Source organism: Bicyclus anynana, chromosome 18 (genome assembly GCF_947172395.1).
Source record: "Bicyclus anynana chromosome 18, ilBicAnyn1.1, whole genome shotgun sequence".
Classification (NCBI taxonomy): Eukaryota; Metazoa; Arthropoda; class Insecta; order Lepidoptera; family Nymphalidae; genus Bicyclus; species Bicyclus anynana.
This window is the reverse complement of record NC_069100.1, coordinates 6,655,361-6,679,708: the sequence shown is the minus strand read 5'-3', so window position 1 is coordinate 6,679,708 and position 24,348 is coordinate 6,655,361. Positions and strand designations below refer to the sequence as shown.

The 24,348-nt window shown below is 52.6% G+C and overlaps 3 non-coding genes and 2 pseudogenes across 3 annotated transcripts; all 5 read right to left on the bottom strand.

Moving 5' to 3' along the window:
- Positions 1-4,196: 4,196 nt before the first annotated feature.
- LOC128199084 (large subunit ribosomal RNA) lies at positions 4,197-13,522 on the bottom strand (annotated as a pseudogene).
- Positions 13,523-13,926: 404 nt separating this feature from the next.
- LOC128199133 (5.8S ribosomal RNA) lies at positions 13,927-14,083 on the bottom strand. Its single transcript, XR_008251811.1, has one exon. It is a non-coding gene; the product is annotated as a 5.8S ribosomal RNA (ribosomal RNA).
- A 1,695-nt stretch (positions 14,084-15,778) lies between these two features.
- On the bottom strand, positions 15,779-18,863 carry LOC128199099 (large subunit ribosomal RNA; annotated as a pseudogene).
- A 404-nt stretch (positions 18,864-19,267) lies between these two features.
- On the bottom strand, positions 19,268-19,424 carry LOC128199131 (5.8S ribosomal RNA). Its single transcript, XR_008251809.1, has one exon. It is a non-coding gene; the product is annotated as a 5.8S ribosomal RNA (ribosomal RNA).
- A 161-nt stretch (positions 19,425-19,585) lies between these two features.
- Positions 19,586-21,487, bottom strand: LOC128199045 (small subunit ribosomal RNA). The gene has a single exon (XR_008251749.1). It is a non-coding gene; the product is annotated as a small subunit ribosomal RNA (ribosomal RNA).
- Between the last annotated feature and the right edge of the window lie 2,861 nt (positions 21,488-24,348).

Sequence of the window (24,348 nt, the reverse complement as noted above, 5' to 3'; positions counted from 1 at the left end):
TAGCCGTTTCTCAGGCTCCCTCTCCGGAATCGAACCCTGATTCCCCGTTACCCGTGACAACCATGGTAGTCGCAGAAACTACCATCGAAAGTTGATAAGGCAGACATTTGAAAGATGCGTCGCCGGTACTGGACCGTGCGATCGGCAAAAGTTATCCAGATTCATCAAAATTAACGACTTCGGACGCGAGGCCCTCCGTCGATTGGTTTTGATCTAATAAAAGCACTCGTCCCATCACTGGTCAGAGTTCTGATTGCATGTATTAGCTCTAGAATTACCACAGTTATCCAAGTAACCGAGTAAGATCTAAGGAACCAAAACTGATATATTGAGCCATTCGCGGTATCGCCTTAATACGGCTTGCACTGAGACATGCATGGCTTAATCTTTGAGACAAGCATATAACTACTGGCAGGATCAACCAGGGAGCAGATATTGATATTATTATCTAAGCTCTCTTCCCCCCGCCACACGACCCACAAACACACACCCACACTTCGTCCCCAACCCGGAAGCTCGACGGACACACGTCGCACGCGACAGGCGGGGGAGTGGGTGGTGGTGTGCGTGCGTGGCAGAGGGCCTCTGAAGCACGTGATCGCGCCACGGCTCCGGCGAACGGAGCGCGGCGCGGTGCCCGACATTGTGCAAGAAGAGCGTACACGACGCAATCTCACAGGACACGTCCTCCGACCGCACAGAAAAGTATGCCATTAGACACTCTCGCAGTGCTGTCGTCGGGTCCCAAAGAAACTTGAACGTTCTATGAACGAGACGTACATACCACACACGGCGCTCCACTGCTAGAGTGAAGCCGTAAGTGTTTTAACAGTGACTCTGCGGAAAACCACACGTGGGTCGTCGCCCGGAGTGTGAGAGACCGTCATCCAGACTCTCTGATTGCTCAATCAAGTTGGGAGTACACATTGTTCCAGGGCGACACACGATGCCGCCCCGCACACAGTAAATCAAGCTACCGACACCGTGGTTTGTGAATTTCTCGCCGTACGACGATTATACATACTACACGGGGTGTGGAAAAGCGTCAAACGCGATTCCGTCGGTTGCAACGCCGTTGTTTTTTTTTTTTTTGAACGTACGCGCGCGCACGCACCACGTTGTACATTCGTATATATACATACGTACACACACATATAAATTAATATATTAACATGTACGTACGTACACGTATATATTCAATTCAAACGTATCGCAAAAACACGATAACGCGCGCACACGCACAACACGCGCCGTGTCACGTCGACACCCGAGAAGAAAAGCGAGCGCCACCAGACTCTCACACAATCACCTCAAACGTCGACGCGCCACGACCCTGTCATAATAGTAAACGCGCTGACGGCGCAATCTGTGTACATGTGTATGTGTTATTTTGAACGAATCAAAAAATCGAGCCGTTCGTTTATTGTGTGTCCCGAAAACGGGCCGGAAAAACATTTTCGACTACGAAAATGACTCGGAGGGGGGGGGGGCGGGGGGGGTGGGGGGCGGTCGCCGCCGCCGCGGTTTGGGGGGGTTTTGGCGGATGGGGAGGTGTTTCGTGAACAACTTTTTCTACACTTTCTACTCGACTAGTTGTTGTTGTTGTTGTTGTTGTTGTTGTTGTTGTTGTTGTTGTTGTTGTTGTTGTTAGGGTATTTACATTTTTAACCGACTTCAAAAAAAAAAGGAGGAGGTTAAGGTTAACCCAAGTGTTCTTAGTTAGGTGAAATGAAAAAATAAAAAAAAAAAACCAACAACACTACCTGTGAGACGCTATATAGAGTCGAAGTGAAAAAAAACTTTTTTTTTTTTTTTTTTACTATTGCAACATGTTATTGTAACGTGCAACCAACAAATATATCTATCGTAACTGAAAAGGTGTGAAATAAATAAATAAATTAAACAAATAAAAAAACCCGACTGCATAAATTATACAAAAACTGAAAAGAAAATAACAAGCTCAGTCCACGTGTGTAGAAAGCAATTAGAAAATTAGAAAATTAGAAAACAGTCGGGACCTATTATTATATTGAATAGAATGATGTTCGTCTACATTTTTTTACAGGTCCCGACTGTTTAAATAATTTATTTATTTACACTGTACGATATGTGAAAGCATGAAATCTAATTTTATGCAACTGGTTACGAAAATAATGAAATTAAATTATCATAATAGTACAGCGGTGTATATCGTAGTATTTAACAAATTAACAAAACTTAACATTAGTTAGTGATAATAATTTAATAGGTTTAACCTTGGTAAGCACAATATTGAACGATTCACCACTATAGTTAAAAACGAAAAAATATGTGAAAAAAAAATCAAGAGCTTTTCAAAGTTTGTATTTTAATTTTTTAATAAAACATGACACTGGATTGGCACCGCCTTCAAACTGATCAGAAGGTAGCATATGGGTAAGATGTTATTTTTATTTTTAAATTTTTAGTGTTAGCACACCTAATGAGTGTGAACACAAATAGAAACGTTATTTTCTTATAATAAGTATCTAAGTCCTATAATCCCAATTTTAATTTTATTTAATTTTACCTTAACTCATATACAAAATTTCACTGCCCCTTTATCCACACGTAATATGAATATTGAGAAAAACGTGAATGGTGACTGTCCCCCGTCTTCATCACCAGACCCCCTATGCAGTCACAATCCATATGGTTCATCAAGTCCAAACACAAGGTAGCTACTGTGAACCGTCGAGGAGTTCCCTTAACTCCCCTTCATCTTCGTCACCAGACCCCTAATACAGTCACAACCTATCCAAGGTGGAAAGTTCTCATCAACACAAAATTATCAAGTCAAAACATAAGGTAGCTACTGTGAACCGTCGAGGAGTTCCCTTAACTGCCAACAAATAAATCAAGCCCAAACAAAAGGTACTGGTCTGTGTTTCGGCTCCATCATCAGACCAACTCCAGACCTTCATAAAATTGTAGTGGTTTAAAATACCTTATGAAAACACTAACAAACGCACTCACTAGCCGTCGTTACGATTTTCGAAAGTTCCCCTCAATTTCTCCAGGATGCCATCATCATCATCATGATCCTGACATGAAAAAAAATGGGACCACCCTGAAATCAAACCCTTCAAAACAAACAAAAAAAGAATTTTCAAAATCGGTCCACAAATGACGGAATTATCGCTGGACGTACATAAAAAAAAAAAAAAAAAAAAATAGCTGCCGCCATATTAAGCAAGTTGCCACTAAATGTAATCTAAATAAAGAAAGTCGGTTCAACGTTACAACACTTATAACTCGAGATCAGCTGATCAGCAGCTCGAGATTTTCATGGTTTTTGATTGAAAAAAAAACACAACAACTTAATTTTGTTAATGATTGACCTATAAACGTGGGTTCAGAAATTAATTTTGTGTAAATTAAAGTTTCAATTTCCGAAAACAATTTCTAAGATTTATGCTATTAGGTTAACGAATGCGTATGATTTTTCCAAGATAAATAATATTTACATATGTACAAAAATCAATGCCAATGGGCGTCAATGCAATACGGGGTAGGGGCAAAACTTGGACAATATTAAAGTCTCGCGAGCCTCAAGTCGTACTCCAGTATAAATAAAAAATTAAATGACACGAGTGAAACATAATTTTCGAACGTTACCCAAAAAAGAAACTCGTCGTACGTGCTTTGTTACGACCACTTGCGTTGCGCAGAGTTCGTGTATTGCATTCTTTGTTCATGTTATTTATACGAATATGCGTGGACGTGGACGTGGACGTGGACGTGGACGTGGATCCGATCCGATCTCAAAAAAATTCTGTTATGTTCTCAATATGTTTGCATTGAAATATCGCCACCCCGTCCACGCGCTGTTCGCGTATTGAGATCAATCGATCGATCGAATCGGCACGCGCATCGTTCGTGTATTGTTTTGAAACGTCCGTCAACACTCAACCATTGCATTGTATCTCCATGGCATCGAGTACTTGGTAACAGTACAAAGGTACTCGTGTACTGTACTGTACCGACACGCCGTTCTCGTATCGATCATCAATTAATTGTCGAGTGAGTTGGCACGCAGAGTGCGACCTGGCGCATACCGTGGGCGCGTGGACGACACACACGATACGCACACGCACGCACGCACGCACGCACGCACGCACGCACGCACGCACGCACGCACGCACGCACGCACGCATCACACTAGGATACGTCCTCGGACGAATCACCTGGCGTAGGGCAGAGTCTCAACAGATCGCAGCACGACGCTGCTCTACCGAGCACAACACCCCGCCAGGAACGTAAGTCGTCTACAGACTATTCCGAGCCCCGACATCGAACTGAGGTGAATTCGAAACTCCGACGCCGTGGTGCACGTGTTAAGACCGCTCGCACCGATCGTCGCGTTCCAAATGGGCTTCGACGTCGCACCTTACGAATAAAGCGCGACTAGTAAAGTCACATTGTTTAGAGCCTCCCGACTCTCGGGGCTCCACAGTGAGCATATCCTTGCCGGATTCGGCTAGGCTGGCTTCGGCCTTAGAGGCGTTCAGGCATAATCCCGCGGATGGTAGCTTCGCACCACCGGCCGCTCGGCCGAGTGCATGAACCAAATGTCCGAAACTGCGGTTCCTCTCGTACTGAGCAGTATTACTATCGCAACGACATAGCCATCAGTAGGGTAAAACTAACCTGTCTCACGACGGTCTAAACCCAGCTCACGTTCCCTTTTGATGGGTGAACAATCCAACGCTTGGCGAATTTTGCTTCGCAATGATAGGAAGAGCCGACATCGAAGGATCAAAAAGCAACGTCGCTATGAACGCTTGGCCACCACAAGCCAGTTATCCCTGTGGTAACTTTTCTGGCACCTCTTGCTAAAAACTCTTTATACTAAAGGATCGATAGGCCGTGCTTTCGCAGTCCCTATGCGTACTGAACATCTGGATCAAGCCAGCATTTGCCCTTTTGCTCCACGCGAGGTTTCTGTCCTCGCTGAGCTGGCCTTAGGACACCTGCGTTATTCTTTGACAGATGTACCGCCCCAGTCAAACTCCCCGCCTGGCAGTGTCCTCGAACCGGATCACGCGGGAGTTGTGAGGCGACGAGCGTTGCCGCCACGCCGCCACTCTGCACGCTTGGAACGAAACACCGTACGCCCGCCGATATAATCGACCGCGCACCGCTTCCGCCCAACCGAGTAAGTAATGAAACAATGAAAGTAGTGGTTTTTCAGCGACGACCGCGAACGGTCTCCCACTTATGCTACACCTCTCATGTCTCCTTACAATGCCAGACTAGAGTCAAGCTCAACAGGGTCTTCTTTCCCCGCTGATTCTCCCAAGCCCGTTCCCTTGGCTGTGGTTTCGCTAGATAGTAGATAGGGACAACCCACCACCTCCCATGGCCCCACCGACTTCGCAGTCATTCGGGCCGAATCAGTGGGAGGGCGGGCCCGGTACTTGCTCTTCGCGTGTTCCCGGGCCGCCTTCTTGACTCCCTACAAATTCTTTACTCTTCGTCCTTGTCCCTTATTTCGCTTTCTCCCCCTTCTGGGGCAGCTACATCACCACCTAGGAGATACCCCTCGTCCCCCGTGGACCCGTCACTGGCACCAATGCGCTCCGAGTCACGTCGCCTCTTATGCCACCGGTGCGCGAACTCCCGCAGCCGATGAAAGTTTGCCTCCGAGGAAACGAGGTCCATGTAGTAGACGGGCCCCGCCTCCGCGCGCTCGATTCCGCCTAGCATCTCGAGCCGTAAGTCCTCGTAGAGAGGACATTCCCACAGAACGTGGTGTCTGTCCTCATCCCCATAGCCGCAATCGCACACAGGACTCTCACATAACGTCATTCCGTGCAGACGCGCCCGGAAACAACCGTGCCCGATGAGGATCTGTGAGGTCTCGTAGTCCGGTTCGACCCAGGAAGCCCTGAGTCTGCCGGCCACGTCCGGGAAAAAGCACCGCAACTCGCCACCCCAGACCTCCGAGGACCACCGTTCCTGCCACATCTCGTTCACTTCTGCCCCGATTTCTCGCCTTCGCCTGCTCCACTCCCGTTTGGGCACGGACTGGCGCGCCTTATCGAGCCTAGCAGCACGGATCACCTCCAGATCGGCAGGCAGCACCCCCGCGAGCACCGCCAGAGCGGCGGAGCTCGCAGAACGGTACGCCTTTGTCAGCAGGACGAGAGAGGACCTCTGCTTCCTGATGAGCGTCGTCCGCACGACGTGCAGCTCTGCCCTTTCCGCCCAACACGCAGCGGCGTATGTCACCGTGGCCACAAAGGTTCCGTGGTAAAGGATGCGCAGCGCAGGATACCGGATGCCCCAGGAAGACGTCGAGACTCTCGACATCTTGCCGAAGCATCGCGCCGCGCGCTCCCCGATCGACAACGCATGCCGCGCGAAGGAGAGACTTGAGTCGATCGTGACGCCCAGCACGACGGCCTCCGACACGGCCCTGATGGAGTTACCCCCCAGCTTGATGACCGGGGGCCGCTTCCCCAGCTTGCCCTTGAACGTCATAGTTTGCGACTTGTTAGGAGCGAAACTGAGCCGGTTACGACGGCCCCAGTCCTCAATCTGCCGGATAGACTCGGACGCTGCGGACTCTATCGCTCTGCGAGTATCCGCCGCGATCAGCACCGTGACGTCGTCCGCGTACGCGATGACCTTGACCCCCCCCGGTAGCGGCAACCGAAGCAAGTCATCCAGAAGGACATTCCACAATGTAGGACCCAGCACTGATCCCTGCGGGCACCCCATAGTGGAGGTTTTCCACTGCACCTGGCTTCCGACGAACAAACCGACACGCCGGTTCGCAAAGTAGCTGGCCAGCATGCCGTATACATTCGGCGGACAGCCTCCCCTTTTAGATTTGAGCAGGATCATGGGCCACCAGGCGTTGTCAAAGGCGCCCGAGATATCCAGGAAAATGGCCTGTACGTAATTCGACTCAGTAGATTTTGCAGCGCTGAGAACCGCTTGCAGCGCCGTGACGGTCGACTTACCCGGAGAGAATCCGTGCTGGAAGTCCGAGATCCCACTGGTGATCTGTGGCGCGCAAATGAGCATGACTCGTTCTAAAATCTTCCCGAACACTGGGAGGAGCGTAATCGGACGGTAGGCCTTCGGGTCAGTGAGAGGCTTATCATTACCCTTCGGGATGACGATAAGCCTGCCATCCTTCCACACATCAGGGAAAACCCCCTCTTCCACACAGGCGGCGAACACCCTGTGGAACTCCACGGATGCCGCCCACCACACTTGCTTAACGATTCGCGCTGTGATCCCGTCGATCCCGGGCGCGGTATTCGGCAGTGATTTTATGATTCCCCACAGACCATCGGCGGACGGCGGCGAAGCAGGTGTTCCAGAGGGAATGAGCGCTGCCGCAATCCGGACTTGCCTGTGATACTCTGAATCTGAAGACAAGTTGTCGTCAGGACACAGAGCGTAAAGCAGGCTGTCCGCGGCCTCAGCAACCCCCCCCGGAAATCCCTCAGCGTATCGGACCCCATTGACGACGTTTGATGGCGGACGGAACCTGCCGCTGGCGACCCTGTATGCTTGACCATACGGGTCGGCGTTGCCAGATTCCGCCGCTCGCATGTGGTACGCGTCCTGCTCCGCCACCATCAGTTGCCGGTATCTGCGCCGCTCTGCAAGGAATTCCTCTCGTACTTGCGCTAATCGCACACTCGCTGCATTCTTCTTCCGCTCTGCCTGCCATTTCCTGCGCAATTTGGCTACTAACCTCCTCTGCCTGTCCAGTCCCGGCGACCACCACTCGTACCCGTAGAACTCACGGCTTGCCTTAACACCAAGACACTCGTGCGATGTTCGCACAACGATCTCAGTGAAGGCGCTTGCTAGTGCCGATGCTGGTCTGTGGGACGGTAGGTAGCCCATGCGGGCACCCACCGTCGCGCGAAATCGAGGCCAGTCCACCCCACTTACCCGAAACCTCGGCGGCTCCCCTACCATCGGCTCAGCGCACTCTTCGACTCGTGAGCGCAGTGGTGTCAGTGTATACGTGATGAGGCGGTGGTCGCTCGACGACACGCCCACATGCACCCGCCAGTCATTTATGTGAGCGCTTCTAGTGGAGAGGGTAACGTCAATGTTAGACTCACCGTTTGGACCGCTGTATGTGAAGGGTTGGCCTTCCTTGTTGTTCACGATGATGTCACGGGACCCAATCATTTCCTCCATTGATTTGCGGCGATGCTCCGCTTCGGCGCCCCTCCCCACTAGATGCCGTCGTGGGCTATGCCATAGCGGCGAGTGGGCATTGACGTCTGCCCCGACAAAGATCCGTCGACCTTCTTCTGCTGCTTGCAGGCTATCCATGACTCTCTCCAGGTGGCAAAGGTGTCCGTCTATGGGGTGTGAGTACTGGAAGTATGCGGAGACAACCGCACACTCCCAGTTACCCACCCGCACAGCGGCGACTGCGCAGTGCTCGTTGGACAAGTGCGGCAAGGCCGCCACACTGAACCGCCGCGATGACACGTATATGGCCGCCATGGCCGAGCTCCCGCTTTGTATTAAGGCCAGCTCTGGCTGCGCCTGGGAGTATTGTTCTTGTACAAGAACAACATCCAGGCGCTGCTCTCTGGCAATGGCCGGCAATTCCTGAGTGGCAAGTCTTGAGCCGTTTAGGTTGAGTTGCCCGATCCTGAGCTCAGCCATAATTTGTGCTTGCGACGGCCCTTTCCTCGGCGTAGCGGCGCGCTGGACATGCTCTTGACGCCGTAGTGTGAGTGGCGGCGTCCGTGCGGCCAAACTTGTGGCAAGTCGCGCACTGGGCTGTAGGCGCCTGGCATTCTGCTTTCTGGTGCCCAGTGGCACCGCACTTGCCGCAGGTCGCCGCTGTGGCCCGGCAGTATTTTTCCGGGTGGCCGTATTGCTGACACTTGTTGCAGCATGTCACCTGGACGTGGTCCAGGGCTTCCACCGACTGCCACCCGATATACAGGTGGCCTTTGTTGACCAGTACATCACGCAAGGCGGGCGAGCACTCTATGACGACGGTGGTGGATCCAGCTCTGCGCCCTCGGCGCTTATACACTTTCCCCTCCTTAGCGACCCTCTCGAGCGACCATTCTGGAGAGGCCCGCAGATTCTGATCGTATAGGGCCGCGAGGACGTCGTTTTCTGCTGGATCCCCGTCGAGGTCTCTCAGGCAGACTCTAGGCGACCTCCTTGTAGGTTCCGTGACACGCAGCGTGGGTGGGACTGCGTTCCGCAGCCTTTCGGCCGCCAAAGGTGAGGTGGTCTGGACGACCACCCCTGCGTTTCCCACCTTGCGGACCCTTGCCACCTGGACGTTTATTTCCGCTGGCTTAATAGACCTCTTAAGCTCAGCCTTGGTTTCTTCCGCGGTCTTAATCTTTCCCGTCTGGTCTCCAGCCGGGTAAAATGCCAGGACAGGTCCACCCTGTCGGATGGGGACCGGTTCAGTCTTCCTGCCCAATCGTAGGGCCGAGGAATAGGAGACTGGTGCTGTCAGGGGAGCGTCTGCAGCGGGAGCCCCTGGTTTAACCTTATGTTGAGCCTCCTTTAATTGTGCCTCTCTCAGTTTGGCCTGCAGCAGCTGTGTCTCCATTTCGCTCAAGCGCAGGGTGAGCGCAGCGACCACCGCGAGGATTTCCTGGGCGCTGCTAGCAATCGTGTTTGTTGCCTCCTTGTTTAACCTTGAGGTATGGCCCGTAACAGCGGCCATCACCTGCTCCAGCTGACTGTGCACCCGGTCAAGCAGCTCCGCCTTGCTGGCCGAAGCCAGCGATTTAGAAGGGGCGTCATCATCGTCCGTCTCAGGCTCCGTAGTTTCTGGGTCCGGTCGTTCCCTGGGGTGACCCACATGCAGGCCCGCAAGGGGTGGCGCATGGGTCCGCGGCGACGCAGGCGCTGCAGCAGGAAGTGGTGGCGTCACGGTACGAGCCGGGCGACACAAACGAACAGCGTCCAGTGCCCGCCCTCGCTCTTCCGGAGAAGTCAAGGGGCGCTTGACGCCAGTCTTCCGCGCTGGTAATGGGGCATGGTGGGCACGCGGGCTCTTCTTCTTCTGGTGAGCAGCCGGGGTGAAGAAGTCTGACCCACTATCGTCTTCGCTTCGCGCCGATGCAAAACCCGAAGGAGGGGTCCGGGCCAGCGATGTCCGTGGCGCAAAGGGAGAGGCGGCCTGAGCCGCCTCTTCGGGGTTCATGATGGAGAACTCCAAGTCCGGGGCAGAGTTCGTGTATTGATCTTGCAAAAATCAACAAAGTCCAGGTACACGTAACCTATCCGCTCTAGGACCCGACCGACTCAAGTCGGTACGACCTACAGCAGTCTGTGCCCCACCGAGTGACAACTGACAGCTGTCGAGTGGCAGGTGTCAGCTATCAAAGTCAATGTGACTTTGATAGCTGACACCTGCCACTGAAACACGTGGTGGCCTATTCTAACCTAAATCTAACCTAATCTAGTACACGGGAATGCCCTAAAAGATACCTAATTAAAACAGCACAAATAAATACAAGTAAATAAAAGAGTAAGCGTCTTTCCACTGTCTAAGAACGTATGTGTAATTATTCTAAACTAACCTAACTTAACTAATGGAGTCCTGTCTCGTAATCCCTGCGCTCCCGAGGGATGAACGTCCAACCAGGGGGTAGGCGGCGTTATCACAAGCACACTAAGCACTTTCACTTTCACGTAATATTAAAATATCCGAGGAAATGAATTTTAAGAGATCGAAAATTCGCGGAGCTCGCGCAAACACGTCCGTTCGCCGCGAGGGACAGCGGGCATCTCGTTAATCCATTCATGCGCGTCACTAATTAGATGACGAGGCATTTGGCTACCTTAAGAGAGTCATAGTTACTCCCGCCGTTTACCCGCGCTTGCTTGAATCTCTTCACGTTGACATTCAGAGCACTGGGCAGAAATCACATTGCGTCAACACCCGCGAGGGCCATCGCAATGCTTTGTTTTAATTAGACAGTCGGATTCCCCTTGTCCGTGCCAGTTCTGAGCTGACCGTTGAACGGCGGTCGTACAGAACCGCGCCGGTCGCGCACGAGACGAAACCGACGCGGCCTTACGGCTAGGAAGATCCGCGGAAGGCCGGAACGCGGGTCCGGATTCCGCCCGAGCGCCCCGAGAGACGCACGAGCATCGACCAGGCCCGGCACCGGCCGCATCCGCTTCCCGTCCAAACCCGACACGCCCCGGTCCTCAGAGCCAATCCTTATTCCGAAGTTACGGATCCAATTTGCCGACTTCCCTTACCTACATTATTCTATCGACTAGAGGCTCTTCACCTTGGAGACCTGCTGCGGATATGGGTACGAACCGGCGCGACATCTCCACGTACATCCCTCACCTGAATTTTCAAGGTCCGCAGAGAGTATCCGGACACCGCCGCAAATGCGGTGCTCTTCGCGTTCCGAACCATATCTCCCTTCTATAGGATTCCATGGAACTCGAACGCTCAGGCAGAAAAGAAAACTCTTCCCGGACCCCTCGGCGGCGTCTTCAGGCCACTTTGGGTTACCCCGTCGAACGCTCGCTTTGAAACGAGGGAACGATTGTTGAAACGGTTCCGCTGCCGGGTTCCGGAATAGGAACCGGATTCCCTTTCGCTCAACGGGCGTTGTTTGTCACAAAAGAAAACACGCCGCATCGACATAAGATCTCTCCTTGAGCTTAGGATCGACTGACTCGCGAGCAACTACTGTTCACGCGAAACCCTTCTCCACGTCAGTCCTCCAGGGCCTCGCTGGAGTATTTGCTACTACCACCAAGATCTGCACCGACGGAGGCTCCAAGCGGGCTCACGCCCAGACCCTTCTGCGCTCTCCGCCGCGCACGTCCTACTCGTTACGGCATAATGACGCGCGTCCGAGGAGCGCGCGTCCCACTTGCCCGTAACGGTATTGTATAGGCAAAACGCTTCAGCGCCATCCATTTTCAGGGCTGGTTGCTTCGGCAGGTGAGTCGTTGCACACTCCTTAGCGGATTCCGACTTCCATGGCCACCGTCCTGCTGTCATGAGCGACCAACGCCTTTCATGGTGTCCCATGAGCGTTTTTTAGGCGCCTTAACACTACGTTTGGTTCATCCCACAGCGCCAGTTCTGCTTACCAAAATTGGCCCACTTGGCACCGTCATCAGATCTCCGGCTTCATCGTTCGAGTAAGCCGGAGCTCTCACCCATTTAAAGTTTGAGAATAGGTTGAGGTCGTTTCGGCCCCAATGCCTCTAATCATTCGCTTTACCGGATGGGACTGTCGCTGTCGACGCCAGCTATCCTGAGGGAAACTTCGGACGGAACCAGCTACTAGATGGTTCGATTAGTCTTTCGCCCCTATACCCAGTTCCGACGATCGATTTGCACGTCAGAATCGCTACGGTCCTCCATCAGGGTTTCCCCTGACTTCGACCTGACCAGGCATAGTTCACCATCTTTCGGGTCCCAGCATCTGTGCTCGGAGCGCGCCTGCATTCACGGATTGGAAACGAGACGCCTCGGGAGTGCGGGAGGCCGACCGGGACCGGCGCTCCATCCTCCCTACGTTCACTTTCGTTGCGCCTTTCAGTTTTGTGACAAAGACAACTCAATGACTCGCACACATGCTAGACTCCTTGGTCCGTGTTTCAAGACGGGTCCTGCGAGTGCCCGAAAATGACTCATCGCAGACTGAGACGCGCACGGTCCGAGACGTCACGGCTGCGACAGCAGCGGCGCCGCGTCGCGGTCCGCGCTCAGGCAGGACCGCGACCTTCAGTGTGTACGGCGCGAGCTTGCGTCGGGCCGGACGCGCGCGAGGCGCGTGCGCGGTTCACTTCTATACCGTCCGACAGCCGGCCGGCCACCGTCGCGGTCCAGCGGAGGGCGCGAGCCCGCCGCTGGGCGAATCGGACGGCGCTCAAGCCGACGTCGAACGGGTCGCGATGCATTACTGAGAGAGAAGTGCACGACGCCGACGGTACTGGACGGACGCGACCCGTGCCGCGCCGCGGCACCCGCGAGGGGGCACGCGCGCGACATCGAGGCGCGCGCCCGCGCGCCGTCGGATGTCGATGAATCTCTCCGTTCGTTCATTCGAGTTTCGCAGGTTTACCCCTGAACGGTTTCACGTACTCTTGAACTCTCTCTTCAAAGTTCTTTTCAACTTTCCCTCACGGTACTTGTTCGCTATCGGTCTCGCGGTAATATTTAGCCTTAGATGGAGTTTACCACCCACTTAGGGCTGCACTCTCAAGCAACCCGACTCTGAGGAGCGTCCCTCTCGCCGCCTCGCTCCGTCGCTACGGGCCTGGCACCCTCTACGGGAAAGCGGCCCCGTTCAAGACGAACTTTGACGGGAGCGGCGACGGCGAGATAGCGGAACCTCCCGAACACCACATCTCCCGCGACCGTTAAAGCCGCGCGATTCAGTGCTGGGCTGATTCGCGTTCGCTCGCCGCTACTGACGAAATCCTGGTTAGTTTCTTTTCCTCCGCTTACTAATATGCTTAAATTCGGCGGGTGATCCTCCCTGATCTGAGGCCAACGATAAAAGTGGAGGCAGACGCGATATCCGTCGGCTCGACGGCGCCGTTCGCGCACGCGAGCGCGCTCCCCCGCCGCGAGGCGAGAGGGGCGCGCCGCGAGAGCGCACGGCGCCGCCGCGCGAGTCCGGACGTCGAGTCCGCCTACGCGTGCGCGTCAGCGGCACGCACGTACACGTGCGCGCGTACGTCGCCACAGATTCACCGTAAACGGAAGGGTCGGTGGGACGAGCGCGCACGGACGCACGCACACGCACACACGTGTGATATTTTTGAGCGGACCTGCGGAGCGCGTGCGCCGCCGCCGATCGAGAGACACTCTCGTCGAACGGCGCACGCACGCACTGCACCGGACGCGCCACGTGTCGCACTGTGTGGACAGTGTGGTGTGTGTATTTATGCAGCCGGCCCTCAGACAGGAGTGGTCCTGGATGTTTCTCCACGGACCGAAATGTACGTTCGAAATGTCGATGTTCAAATGTGTCCTGCAGTTCACACTATGACGCGCAGTTAACTGCGTTCTTCATCGACCCGCGAGCCAAGTGATCCACCGTCCAGGGTAATGGTTTTCGTTTTCTCGTTTTTTGTTGTGCACATGCGTTGTCGTTTTGTTGGGTGGTACGAGTGAGCGAGTGAGTGAGTGAGTGAGTGAGTGAGTGAGGTTAGATCGGTGCGTCTCTGACAACACGAGCACGCGCAAACGCAAACATGTGCGTACGCGGTACGTTAATGATCCTTCCGCAGGTTCCCCTACGGAAACCTTGTTACGACTTTTACTTCCTCTAAATGATCAAGTTTGGTCAACTTCCCAGCAACGCCGACGGCCGTGAAGCCACCGCGTGTCGGTCCGAAGACCTCACTAAATCATTCAATCGGTAGTAGCGACGGGCGGTGTGTACAAAGGGCAGGGACTTAATCATCGCGGGCTTATGACCCGCGATTACTAGGAATTCCTCGTTTATGGGGGATAATTGCAAACCCCAATCCCCAGCACGAAGGAGTTTCAACGGGTTGCCCGGGCCTCTAGGCCAGGGAGAACATGCTGATTCCTTCAGTGTAGCGCGCGTGCGGCCCAGGACATCTAAGGGCATCACAGACCTGTTATTGCTCAATCTCGTGCGCCTCGAAGACGCCGGTCCCTCTAAGAAGAACTTTAATACGCCGCCAGTGAGTTGCGCGACCGGAGTCGCGCACACCTAAATGACGACGCCTATTTAGCAGGCTAGAGTCTCGTTCGTTACCGGAATTAACCAGACAAATCGCTCCCCATTTCGCTCAAGCGCAGGGTGAGCGCAGCGACCACCGCGAGGATTTCCTGGGCGCTGCTAGCAATCGTATTTGTTGCCTCCTTGTTTAACCTTGAGGTATGGCCCGTAACAGCGGCCATCACCTGCTCCAGCTGACTGTGCACCCGGTCAAGCAGCTCCGCCTTGCTGGCCGAAGCCAGCGATTTAGAAGGGGCGTCATCATCGTCCGTCTCGGGCTCCGTAGTTTCTGGGTCCGGTCGTTCCCTGGGGTGACCCACATGCAGGCCCGCAAGGGGTGGCGCATGGGTCCGCGGCGACGCAGGCGCTGCAGCAGGAAGTGGCGGCGTCACGGTACGAGCCGGGCGACACAAACGGACAGCGTCCAGTGCCCGCCCTCGCTCTTCCGGAGAAGTCAAAGGGCGCTTGACGCCAGTCTTCCGCGCTGGTAATGGGGCATGGTGGGCACGCGGGCTCTTCTTCTTCTGGTGAGCAGCCGGGGTGAAGAAGTCTGACCCACTATCGTCTTCGCTTCGCGCCGATGCAAAACCCGAAGGAGGGGTCCGGGCCAGCGATGTCCGTGGCGCAAAGGGAGAGGCGGCCTGAGCCGCCTCTTCGGGGTTCATGATGGAGAACTCCAAGTCCGAGGCAGAGTTCGTGTATTGATCTTGCAAAAAATCAACAAAGTCCAGGTACACGTAACCTATCCGCTCTAGGACCCGACCGACTCAAGTCGGTCCGACCTACAGCAGTCTGTGCCCCACCGAGTGACAACTGACAGCTGTCGAGTGGCAGGTGTCAGCTATCAAAGTCAATGTGACAACGTCACTTGCCAAGCGCCACCACTGAGTGACAGATGACAGCTGTCGAGTGGCAGCCGTCAACTGTCAACGCGTCAATGTCACTTGCCTCGTGTACTTCCTAACCTACAAACCACGTGCTCGCATGTGCGAAACACGTGGTGGCCTATTCTAACCTAAATCTAACCTACTCTAGTACACGGGAATGCCCTAAAAGAAACCTAATTAAAACAGCACAAATAAATACAAGTAAATAAAAGAGTAAGCGTCTTTCCACTGTCTAAGAACGTATGTGTAATTATTCTAAACTAACCTAACTTAACTAATGGAGTCCTGTCTCGTAATCCCTGCGCTCCCGAGGGATGAACGTCCAACCAGGGGGTAGGCGGCGTTATCACAAGCACACTAAGCACTTTCACTTTCACGTAATATTAAAATATCCGAGGAAATGAATTTTAAGAGATCGAAAATTCGCGGAGCTCGCGCAAACACGTCCGTTCGCCGCGAGGGACAGCGGGAATCATCAATCAAGTAGATAGGGACAGCGGGAATCTCGTTAATCCATTCATGCGCGTCACTAATTAGATGACGAGGCATTTGGCTACCTTAAGAGAGTCATAGTTACTCCCGCCGTTTACCCGCGCTTGCTTGAATCTCTTCACGTTGACATTCAGAGCACTGGGCAGAAATCACATTGCGTCAACACCCGCGAGGGCCATCGCAATGCTTTGTTTTAATTAGACAGTCGGATTCCCCTTGTCCGTGCCAGTTCTGAGCTGACCGTTGAACGGCGGTCGTACAGAACCGCGCCGGTCGCGCACGAGACGAAACCGACGCGGCCTTACGGCTAGGAAGATCCGCGGAAGGCCGGAACGCGGGTCCGGATTCCGCCCGAGCGCCCCGAGAGACGCACGAGCATCGACCAGGCCCGGCACCGGCCGCATCCGCTTCCCGTCCAAACCCGACACGCCCCGGTCCTCAGAGCCAATCCTTATTCCGAAGTTACGGATCCAATTTGCCGACTTCCCTTACCTACATTATTCTATCGACTAGAGGCTCTTCACCTTGGAGACCTGCTGCGGATATGGGTACGAACCGGCGCGACATCTCCACGTACATCCCTCACCTGAATTTTCAAGGTCCGCAGAGAGTATCCGGACACCGCCGCAAATGCGGTGCTCTTCGCGTTCCGAACCATATCTCCCTTCTATAGGATTCCATGGAACTCGAACGCTCAGGCAGAAAAGAAAACTCTTCCCGGACCCCTCGGCGGCGTCTTCAGGCCACTTTGGGTTACCCCGTCGAACGCTCGCTTTGAAACGAGGGAACGATTGTTGAAACGGTTCCGCTGCCGGGTTCCGGAATAGGAACCGGATTCCCTTTCGCTCAACGGACGTTGTTTGTCACAAAAGAAAACACGCCGCATCGACATAAGATCTCTCCTTGAGCTTAGGATCGACTGACTCGCGAGCAACTACTGTTCACGCGAAACCCTTCTCCACGTCAGTCCTCCAGGGCCTCGCTGGAGTATTTGCTACTACCACCAAGATCTGCACCGACGGAGGCTCCAAGCGGGCTCACGCCCAGACCCTTCTGCGCTCTCCGCCGCGCACGTCCTACTCGTTACGGCATAATGACGCGCGTCCGAGGAGCGCGCGTCCCACTTGCCCGTAACGGTATTGTATAGGCAAAACGCTTCAGCGCCATCCATTTTCAGGGCTGGTTGCTTCGGCAGGTGAGTCGTTGCACACTCCTTAGCGGATTCCGACTTCCATGGCCACCGTCCTGCTGTCATGAGCGACCAACGCCTTTCATGGTGTCCCATGAGCGTTTTTTAGGCGCCTTAACACTACGTTTGGTTCATCCCACAGCGCCAGTTCTGCTTACCAAAATTGGCCCACTTGGCACCGTCATCAGATCTCCGGCTTCATCGTTCGAGTAAGCCGGAGCTCTCACCCATTTAAAGTTTGAGAATAGGTTGAGGTCGTTTCGGCCCCAATGCCTCTAATCATTCGCTTTACCGGATGGGACTGTCGCTGTCGACGCCAGCTATCCTGAGGGAAACTTCGGACGGAACCAGCTACTAGATGGTTCGATTAGTCTTTCGCCCCTATACCCAGTTCCGACGATCGATTTGCACGTCAGAATCGCTACGGTCCTCCATCAGGGTTTCCCCTGACTTCGACCTGACCAGGCATAGTTCACCATCTTTCGGGTCCCAGCATCTGTGCTCGGAGCGCGCCTGCATTCACGGATTGGAAACGAGACGCCTCGGGAGTGCGGGAGGCCGACCGGGACCGGCGCTCCATCCTCCCTACGTTCACTTTCGTTGCGCCTTTCAGTTTTGTGACAAAGACAACTCAATGACTCGCACACATGCTAGACTCCTTGGTCCGTGTTTCAAGACGGGTCCTGCGAGTGCCCGAAAATGACTCATCGCAGACTGAGACGCGCACGGTCCGAGACGTCACGGCTGCGACAGCAGCGGCGCCGCGTCGCGGTCCGCGCTCAGGCAGGACCGCGACCTTCAGTGTGTACGGCGCGAGCTTGCGTCGGGCCGGACGCGCGCGAGGCGCGTGCGCGGTTCACTTCTATACCGTCCGACAGCCGGCCGGCCACCGTCGCGGTCCAGCGGAGGGCGCGAGCCCGCCGCTGGGCGAATCGGACGGCGCTCAAGCCGACGTCGAACGGGTCGCGATGCATTACTGAGAGAGAAGTGCACGACGCCGACGGTACTGGACGGACGCGACCCGTGCCGCGCCGCGGCACCCGCGAGGGGGCACGCGCGCGACATCGAGGCGCGCGCCCGCGCGCCGTCGGATGTCGATGAATCTCTCCGTTCGTTCATTCGAGTTTCGCAGGTTTACCCCTGAACGGTTTCACGTACTCTTGAACTCTCTCTTCAAAGTTCTTTTCAACTTTCCCTCACGGTACTTGTTCGCTATCGGTCTCGCGGTAATATTTAGCCTTAGATGGAGTTTACCACCCACTTAGGGCTGCACTCTCAAGCAACCCGACTCTGAGGAGCGTCCCTCTCGCCGCCTCGCTCCGTCGCTACGGGCCTGGCACCCTCTACGGGAAAGCGGCCCCGTTCAAGACGAACTTTGACGGGAGCGGCGACGGCGAGATAGCGGAACCTCCCGAACACCACATCTCCCGCGACCGTTAAAGCCGCGCGATTCAGTGCTGGGCTGATTCGCGTTCGCTCGCCGCTACTGACGAAATCCTGGTTAGTTTCTTTTCCTCCGCTTACTAATATGCTTAAATTCGGCGGGTGATCCTCCCTGATCTGAGGCCAACGATAAAAGTGGAGGCAGACGCGATATCCGTCGGCTCGACGGCGCCGTTCGCGCACGCGAGCGCGCTCCCCCGCCGCGAGGCGAGAGGGGCGCGCCGCGAGAGCGCACGGCGCCGCCGCGCGAGTCCGGACGTCGAGTCCGCCTACGCGTGCGCGTCAGCGGCACGCACGTACACGTGCGCGCGTACGTCGCCACAGATTCACCGTAAACGGAAGGGTCGGTGGGACGAGCGCGCACGGACGCACGCACACGCACACACGTGTGATATTTTTGAGCGGACCTGCGGAGCGCGTGCGCCGCCGCCGATCGAGAGACACTCTCGTCGAACGGCGCACGCACGCACTGCACCGGACGCGCCACGTGTCGCACTGTGTGGACAGTGTGGTGTGTGTATTTATGCAGCCGGCCCTCAGACAGGAGTGGTCCTGGATGTTTCTCCACGGACCGAAATGTACGTTCGAAATGTCGATGTTCAAATGTGTCCTGCAGTTCACACTATGACGCGCAGTTAACTGCGTTCTTCATCGACCCGCGAGCCAAGTGATCCACCGTCCAGGGTAATGGTTTTCGTTTTCTCGTTTTTTGTTGTGCACATGCGTTGTCGTTTTGTTGGGTGGTACGAGTGAGCGAGTGAGTGAGTGAGTGAGTGAGTGAGGTTAGATCGGTGCGTCTCTGACAACACGAGCACGCGCAAACGCAAACATGTGCGTACGCGGTACGTTAATGATCCTTCCGCAGGTTCCCCTACGGAAACCTTGTTACGACTTTTACTTCCTCTAAATGATCAAGTTTGGTCAACTTCCCAGCAACGCCGACGGCCGTGAAGCCACCGCGTGTCGGTCCGAAGACCTCACTAAATCATTCAATCGGTAGTAGCGACGGGCGGTGTGTACAAAGGGCAGGGACTTAATCATCGCGGGCTTATGACCCGCGATTACTAGGAATTCCTCGTTTATGGGGGATAATTGCAAACCCCAATCCCCAGCACGAAGGAGTTTCAACGGGTTGCCCGGGCCTCTAGGCCAGGGAGAACATGCTGATTCCTTCAGTGTAGCGCGCGTGCGGCCCAGGACATCTAAGGGCATCACAGACCTGTTATTGCTCAATCTCGTGCGCCTCGAAGACGCCGGTCCCTCTAAGAAGAACTTTAATACGCCGCCAGTGAGTTGCGCGACCGGAGTCGCGCACACCTAAATGACGACGCCTATTTAGCAGGCTAGAGTCTCGTTCGTTACCGGAATTAACCAGACAAATCGCTCCACCAACTAAGAACGGCCATGCACCACCACCCACCGAATCAAGAAAGAGCTGTTAATCTGTCAATCCTTCCGGTGTCCGGGCCTGGTGAGATTTCCCGTGTTGAGTCAAATTAAGCCGCAGGCTCCACTCCTGGTGGTGCCCTTCCGTCAATTCCTTTAAGTTTCAGCTTTGCAACCATACTCCCCCCGGAGTCCAAAATCTTTGGTTTCCCGGAAGCTGCCCGCCGAGCCATTGTAGTAACGTCGGCGGATCGCTAGATGACATATTTACGGTTAGAACTAGGGCGGTATCTAATCGCCTTCGAACCTCTAACTTTCGTTCTTGATTGATGAAAACACCTTTGGCAAATGCTTTCGCTGATGTTCGTCTTGCGACGATCCAAGAATTTCACCTCTAACGTCGCAATACGAATGCCCCCAGTTATCCCTATTAATCATTACCTCGGAGTTCTGAAAACCAACAAAATAGAACCGAGATCATATTCTATTATTCCATGCACGAAATATTCAAGCGGCATTTTGAGCCCGCTTTGAGCACTCTAATTTGTTCAAAGTAAAATTGTCGGCCCATCTCGACACTCAACGAAGAGCACCGCGATAGGATTTTGATATTGAACCGTCGCGTTAACGACGGCTCACCGACGATATGCTCCGCAGACGTGTCAGTATCACCGCGGATGCGGTGCACCGACAGCGCGGCGCACAAATGCAACTACGAGCTTTTTAACCGCAACAATTTTAGTATACGCTATTGGAGCTGGAATTACCGCGGCTGCTGGCACCAGACTTGCCCTCCAATTGTTCCTCGTTAAAATATTTAAAGTGTACTCATTCCGATTACGAGGCCTCGTAAGAGTCCCGTATCGTTATTTTTCGTCACTACCTCCCCGTGCCGGGAGTGGGTAATTTGCGCGCCTGCTGCCTTCCTTGGATGTGGTAGCCGTTTCTCAGGCTCCCTCTCCGGAATCGAACCCTGATTCCCCGTTACCCGTGACAACCATGGTAGTCGCAGAAACTACCATCGAAAGTTGATAAGGCAGACATTTGAAAGATGCGTCGCCGGTACTGGACCGTGCGATCGGCAAAAGTTATCCAGATTCATCAAAATTAACGACTTCGGACGCGAGGCCCTCCGTCGATTGGTTTTGATCTAATAAAAGCACTCGTCCCATCACTGGTCAGAGTTCTGATTGCATGTATTGCTCTAGAATTACCACAGTTATCCAAGTAACCGAGTAAGATCTAAGGAACCAAAACTGATATATTGAGCCATTCGCGGTATCGCCTTAATACGGCTTGCACTGAGACATGCATGGCTTAATCTTTGAGACAAGCATATAACTACTGGCAGGATCAACCAGGGAGCAGATATTGATATTATTATCTAAGCTCTCTTCCCCCCGCCACACGACCCACAAACACACACCCACACTTCGTCCCCAACCCGGAAGCTCGACGGACACACGTCGCACGCGACAGGCGGGGGAGTGGGTGGTGGTGTGCGTGCGTGGCAGAGGGCCTCTGAAGCACGTGATCGCGCCACGGCTCCGGCGAACGGAGCGCGGCGCGGTGCCCGACATTGTGCAAGAAGAGCGTACACGACGCAATCTCACAGGACACGTCCTCCGACCGCACAGAAAAGTATGCCATTAGACACTCTCGCAGTGCTGTCGTCGGGTCCCAAAGAAACTTGAACGTTCTATGAACGAGACGTACATACCACACACGGCGCTCCACTGCTAGAGTGAAGCCGTAAGTGTTTTAACAGTGACTCTGCGGAAAACCACACGTGGGTCGTCGCCCGGAGTGTGAGAGACCGTCATCCAGACTCTCTGATTGCTCAATCAAGTTGGGAGTACACATTGTTCCAGGGCGACACACGATGCCGCCCCGCACACAGTAAATCAAGCTACCGACACCGTGGTTTGTGAATTTCTCGCCGTACGACGATTATACATACTACACGGGGTGTGGAAAAGCGTCAAACGCGATTCCGTCGGTTGCAACGCCGTTGTTTTTTTTTTTTTTGAACGTACGCGCGCGCACGCACCACGTTGTACATTCGTATATATACATACGTACACACACATATAAATTAATATATTAACATGTACGTACGTACACGTATATATTCAATTCAAACGTATCGCAAAAACACGATAACGCGCGCACACGCACAACACGCGCCGTGTCACGTCGACACCCGAGAAGAAAAGCGAGCGCCACCAGACTCTCACACAATCACCTCAAACGTCGACGCGCCACGACCCTGTCATAGTAGTAAACGCGCTGACGGCGCAATCTGTGTACATGTGTATGTGTTATTTTGAACGAATCAAAAAATCGAGCCGTTCGTTTATTGTGTGTCCCGAAAACGGGCCGGAAAAACATTTTCGACTACGAAAATGACTCGGAGGGGGGGGGGGGGGGGGCGGGGGGGGGTGGGGGGCGGTCGCCGCCGCCGCGGTTTGGGGGGGTTTTGGCGGATGGGGAGGTGTTTCGTGAACAACTTTTTCTACACTTTCTACTCGACTAGTTGTTGTTGTTGTTGTTGTTGTTGTTGTTGTTGTTGTTGTTGTTGTTGTTGTTGTTGTTTAGGGTATTTACATTTTTAACCGACTTCAAAAAAAAAAGGAGGAGGTTAAGGTTAACCCAAGTGTTCTTAGTTAGGTGAAATGAAAAAATAAAAAAAAAAAACCAACAACACTACCTGTGAGACGCTATATAGAGTCGAAGTGAAAAAAAACTTTTTTTTTTTTTTTTTACTATTGCAACATGTTATTGTAACGTGCAACCAACAAATATATCTATCGTAACTGAAAAGGTGTGAAATAAATAAATAAATTAAACAAATAAAAAAACCCGACTGCATAAATTATACAAAAACTGAAAAGAAAATAACAAGCTCAGTCCACGTGTGTAGAAAGCAATTAGAAAATTAGAAAATTAGAAAACAGTCGGGACCTATTATTATATTGAATAGAATGATGTTCGTCTACATTTTTTTACAGGTCCCGACTGTTTAAATAATTTATTTATTTACACTGTACGATATGTGAAAGCATGAAATCTAATTTTATGCAACTGGTTACGAAAATAATGAAATTAAATTATCATAATAGTACAGCGGTGTATATCGTAGTATTTAACAAATTAACAAAACTTAACATTAGTTAGTGATAATAATTTAATAGGTTTAACCTTGGTAAGCACAATATTGAACGATTCACCACTATAGTTAAAAACGAAAAAATATGTGAAAAAAAAATCAAGAGCTTTTCAAAGTTTGTATTTTAATTTTTTAATAAAACATGACACTGGATTGGCACCGCCTTCAAACTGATCAGAAGGTAGCATATGGGTAAGATGTTATTTTTATTTTTAAATTTTTAGTGTCAGCACACCTAATGAGTGTGAACACAAATAGAAACGTTATTTTCTTATAATAAGTATCTAAGTCCTATAATCCCAATTTTAATTTTATTTAATTTTACCTTAACTCATATACAAAATTTCACTGCCCCTTTATCCACACGTAATATGAATATTGAGAAAAACGTGAATGGTGACTGTCCCCCGTCTTCATCACCAGACCCCCTATGCAGTCACAATCCATATGGTTCATCAAGTCCAAACACAAGGTAGCTACTGTGAACCGTCGAGGAGTTCCCTTAACTCCCCTTCATCTTCGTCACCAGACCCCTAATACAGTCACAACCTATCCAAGGTGGAAAGTTCTCATCAACACAAAATTATCAAGTCAAAACATAAGGTAGCTACTGTGAACCGTCGAGGAGTTCCCTTAACTGCCAACAAATAAATCAAGCCCAAACAAAAGGTACTGGTCTGTGTTTCGGCTCCATCATCAGACCAACGCCAGACCTTCATAAAATTGTAGTGGTTTAAAATACCTTATGAAAACACTAACAAACGCACTCACTAGCCGTCGTTACGATTTTCGAAAGTTCCCCTCAATTTCTCCAGGATGCCATCATCATCATCATGATCCTGACATGAAAAAAAATGGGACCACCCTGAAATCAAACCCTTCAAAACAAACAAAAAAAGAATTTTCAAAATCGGTCCACAAATGACGGAATTATCGCTGGACGTACATAAAAAAAAAAAAAAAAAAAAATAGCTGCCGCCATATTAAGCAAGTTGCCACTAAATGTAATCTAAATAAAGAAAGTCGGTTCAACGTTACAACACTTATAACTCGAGA